This window comes from Etheostoma spectabile, chromosome 19, assembly GCF_008692095.1.
Source record: "Etheostoma spectabile isolate EspeVRDwgs_2016 chromosome 19, UIUC_Espe_1.0, whole genome shotgun sequence".
Taxonomy (NCBI): domain Eukaryota; kingdom Metazoa; phylum Chordata; class Actinopteri; order Perciformes; family Percidae; genus Etheostoma; species Etheostoma spectabile.
Window position 1 is genome coordinate 2,517,352 of NC_045751.1, and position 5,207 is coordinate 2,522,558.

Here is a 5,207-nt window from a genome sequence, read left to right on the forward strand (position 1 = left end):
TCTTTTTTTTCTCCTGTGACTTCCCCAGCCAACGGAGGGAGGGGACAAGCGGTCGAGGAGGACACACAAGTGCGGGGGATGAGGAACAACTTGTCAAGATGGCGGATGATAAACAGAAAGCTCCATGTGGGTGGAAGAACCGAGGTATTGCAGCTAGCCCCTTGGGTGGCTTCACTCGCGTTAGGAACGAAGAAGACCCGCGGCACATTGGCATTCATCATTCAGACCTTTTTGGCAAAGGTTTTACCTTCCATAAGTCACAGGGTGTGCAGGACGTGGTGTGCAAGGGCACCGCCATAAGACCTGAAGGAAAAAAAACTTGTCAGAATGCCAAAGTACATTAAAGAATTATGCCCGCTAACTAAATGCAAGCTCCTCCATACTTATTTGCAACAAAATAGTTCTTTGAGAAACTGAGCAGAAGTAAGCTAAGAAGTGCCACAGGGATTTAAAACACCCTGGCAAGGAGACAGTGGCTGCCTGTATTATTCGCAGTCTCTCGGTAAACTTTAAAGCGTGAGGTAGCATGAATGACACTGGCAAGATGCGATGTGATTTCACAGATCTAAGAATAAACCCAACTGTTGCCTCACCACGCTCGCAAGTAGAATTGCATTGGAAATTTGCTAATGAAGTGTTGAAGCCAGAAATCAACATACAGTGGCTTGAAGAAGTTTACACACCCATGCTAAAGTTGATTTAAAAAGAGGAAAAAAAAAAACTCTTTTGGAAATTGATCTTAATGCCTTTAATTTAAAAAAAAAAATTGGAAAATCCAACCTTTTAAGGACACCTATTTTCTTTGTGAATGAAAAATGTATTGTAAATAAATACACGTTCTTCCTTAAACTACAGGGAGCATAAGTATACACACATACTTATGTGTGTATAGTTATACACAGTAACATTTTAACACATGTTAAATTACCATAGAGGCAGACACATTTTTATTTTTAAAGGCCAGTTATTTCATGGATCAAGATCATCACATACCCTTCACCATACATAGAGATAGGCATGGGGAACTCTCCCTAAAATGATCTCTCAATGCAAATCAAACCAGCTACATATAAACATCTATATGATAGACGTTTTGTCAGATTATGTTGTCATTCCTTTCTCCTTATCTTCTTTACAAGGACGTCTGTACACCTTGTGGGTTTTAGCATCAAGGTGCAAAAGTTCAATTTTCCTCCCTAATATGGAGAAATTATTTTTCACGAGGATGGAAGTAAAGGAAATTCAGCATTACTTAACCATGTCTCACTGTGGACACCAAAGACCTTGGTGTATTACATACAGGTTTGAACAATGGCTTACAAAACCCAGGCCCACATAATAAAGAATTAATGAACTATTTGCCAGGGTGATGCATATTAAGCTGTGTTTAACAATCTGTCAGGCGAGGTCTCGACAGCCACTTGGCCTGGATGATGGATTTCAAAGCGGGATGAGACATCAATCACTGTCCTGTGGCGATTGGTTGTTTGTGTGTGCGGCGGTGGCCCTCCATCTCAGCGAGACGAAGGTTGGCTGATTGCTCCCGCTGCCTCTCTACATTCATTGCGGCTACCTGACACCATGTTATACACCCAATGCTGAGCATGGAAATGCTTATTTACACTTCGTTGGGCCGAGACTCCACATGCGCAATATCATTTGGGTGTCTTGATGCTGAATTGGCTGGTGTGTCGGTGCGAGCGGAGCAGGTTTCTCAGCCTGGTTATTGCCTCCCTTGCTGCTTTTGCCCATTTATTCCACGATAGGTTAGATGGAGGAGTGTTGGTTGTTTGTTTTGTTGGCCTGCCTGTCTTCTGGCCCTGCTGCTACGATAGCTGACTGACAAGTGGTTAAGATGTCTCTTTGTGCTTATCAAAAACGCTGGCGCACAGAGGTGAAACACTTTGCTCGGGATCTGCTTTGAAGCAGCAAGAGAATTCAGGTTTTAGATCCAGGAAGGCAGCTGAAAGCAGTGCAGTGTATACAAAGACCAAGCTTTTTATTATCCTAACCTCCAATACCCATCAACCAGAGGTAATTACAATATTGTGACTCAACGGATTTATCCTTTATGAATTTAGCTTTGCATAATGTTCAGTATGTCTGCACCATTTTTATTGTAACTGCAAATGATCATGATTATCCCTGGATTGTTATTTACTATTCAGCTTTTCTCCTTGTGGACATTTTCTTTGTCTTGTTATGATCACTTGTGTGGCACATAATTGTTTTTTTTGGTTAATACTTTTCCACAAGCTATACAAATGTTGAAAAAGTGCACCCCAAATCAAATTATCGCTAATATTACTATTACTACTATTATTTGAGTTAGTGGTACATTTAATATATAAAAGCCTGGTTATATCCGCAATGTTAATGTGTTACAGAGAGCAGTGGCAAATCTTCAAAGCTGCTGAACAGGAAGGAGAAGCATGTTTACTGACTCAGTTTATTTGCCGAATGAGAAGAAAATGTTGTCATATCACAGCGCTCTATATTTTATTTTTGACAGAAATGGAGCAGGAATAGACGACAGAGGAGACTACAGATTGAACACGCTTCTTGAGGGAGCGGACTTATTTTAATATAGATTTTTTTTTTTTTTTTTTTTATAAATACTCTTCCATGTAGGCATTCAGTCGAATGATGTCATTAAAGGTCCCATTGCCTGCTCTGCCTTTGAGAAAATGAAAGCTCAGATGGGCCGAGCTAGAATCTTGCCCTTAATGAGGTCATAAGGAGCAAGGTTACCTCTCTAGGCAAGGCAAGGCAGCTTTATTTGTATAGCACATTTCAGCAACAGGGCAATTCAGCTTTACACAAATCAGTTAAAAAGCAATAAACACAAGTCAAAACAGTTAACAAGTCATAGCTAAAAACAACAATAAACCCACATGAATAGACAGTTAAAAACAAAATAGAAACATTAGGACACATAAAACACAAGAATAAAAGTTACAGTGGCTGTAACTAGTGGCTGTAATTCTGTACCAAGGCTGAATTTTGGGAAAGAGACTTCAGACCACTAAGGTCTATATAAAAGAGACTTCAGATACAGTATTAGGGGGCCACTAAGGTCTATATAAAAGAGACTTCAGTACATAATAGGGACCACTAAGGTCTATATAAAAGACTTCCGAGTTTAGGGACCACTAAGGTCTATAAAAGACTTCTGATACAGTATTAGGGGACCACTAAGGTCTATATAAAAGAGACTTCAGATACAGTATTAGGGGACCACTAAGGTCTATATAAAAGAGACTTCCGATACAGTATTAGGGGACCACTAAGGTCTATATAAAAGCATCCAAAGAGCACCATGTCATGGGACCTTTTAATTGCAAAAGGAATTTGAATATAGCTGGGTTTTTTCAGAGTAATCTCTGTATTGTAAGACACAAGTCACAAATTTGATGACTTTAGATTCTACTCGAGAATTTCTGACTATTTGTGGCTTCACATGGACTTGAGCTTTTTGACTTAAGAAGACTTGATACCTTTCCCCAAACTCAAAGATTATAACATATTACTTAAAACGGGTTTTACAAGTACATTTATTTCCGTTCCTTTCCTGACTCAACTAATGCTATTAAATCCAAGCAAGTCTTTACTTCATGAACGCATCATTTCCCAGATCCACTATGACTAATCGCTATGTTGCTGAGTGCCAGTTGGAAAATGATGACTGAATGATAATTTTGTTTGCATATAAAGTATTCATAAAGCTTTTGTTAGCTGAAACAGCCTCCCTCCCCCCCTTCCTCCCCTTGCCTGGGGCACATCGCTACGCACTGTAGCGGCTTCTCCAGCAGGCTGAACCGGGCTTCTTTCCTCCCCGCCCGGGACACATCGCTACTTGGATGTGTGACGGCTAGAAAAAAAAAAAGGGACACGCCAAATCTGTAGTTGAGCCGCAGCCGCGCCTGATTGAGCCGCGGTGCTCCAAACAGGCGCTGCACTAGTTCAATTTCATGAGGAAAAAATAGACTATTGTAGACGAAAATGAAGAGAGATTTTATATTAATTTTTATTTTAGTCTAGTCTTTTGTCGTCAACAATAATGCATGTTAATTTAGTCTTAGTCAGCGTTTTTTGGACATTGGTGCAATCTTGTCATCGTCTCGGAAAAAAAGGTCGTTGACGAACATATTTAGTCTCGTCTGACGAACTGAACACTACATACATCATAACAGGATGTTAAAATAACAAATCCACATGAATAGTATGGACATATCTACATACGGACGGACTAGGGCTGCACGATATTGGAAAAATCACATTGCAATATTTTTTTCCCCTGCGATATACACTCACCTATAGGATTATTAGGAACACCATACTAATACTATTTTTGACCCCCTTTCACCTTCAGAACTGCCTTAATTCTACGTGGCATTGATTCAAAAGGTGCTGAAAGCATTCTTTAGAAATGTTGGCCATATGAAAGGATAGCATCTTGCAGTTGATGGGATTTGTGGGATGCACATCCAGGGCACGAACCTCCCGTTCCACCACATCCCAAAGATGCTCTACTGGGTTGAGATTGGTGACTGTGGGGCCATTTTTACAGTGAACTCATTGTCATGTTCAAGAAACCAATTTGTAATGATTCAAGCTTTGGGACATGGTGCATTATCCTGCTGGAAGTAGCCATCAGAGGATGGGTACATGGTGGCCATAAGATGGACATAGGTCAGAAACAATGCTCAGGTAGGCCGTGGCATTTAAACGATGCCCGATTGGCACTAAGGGGCCTAAAGTGTGCCAACAAAACATCCTCCACACCATTACACCACCACCACCACCACCACCACCAGCCTGCACAGTGGTAACAAGGCATGATGGATCCATGCTCTCATTCTGTTTACGCCAAATTCTGACTCTACCATCTGAATGTCTCAACAAAATCGAGACTCATCAGACCAGGCAACATTTTTCCAGTCTTCAACTGTCCAATTTTGGTGAGCTCTTGCTAATTGTAGCCTCTTTTTACTATTTGTAGTGGAGATGAGTGGCCGGTGGGGTCTTCTGCTGTTGTAGCTCATCCGCCTCAAGGTTGTGCGTGTTCTGGCTTCACAATTGCTTTGCTGCATACCTCGGTTGTAACAAGTGGTTATTTCAGACGAAGTTGCTCTTCTATCAGCTTGAATCAGTTGGCCTATTCTCCTCTGACCTCTAGCATCAACAAGGCATTTTCGCCCACAGGA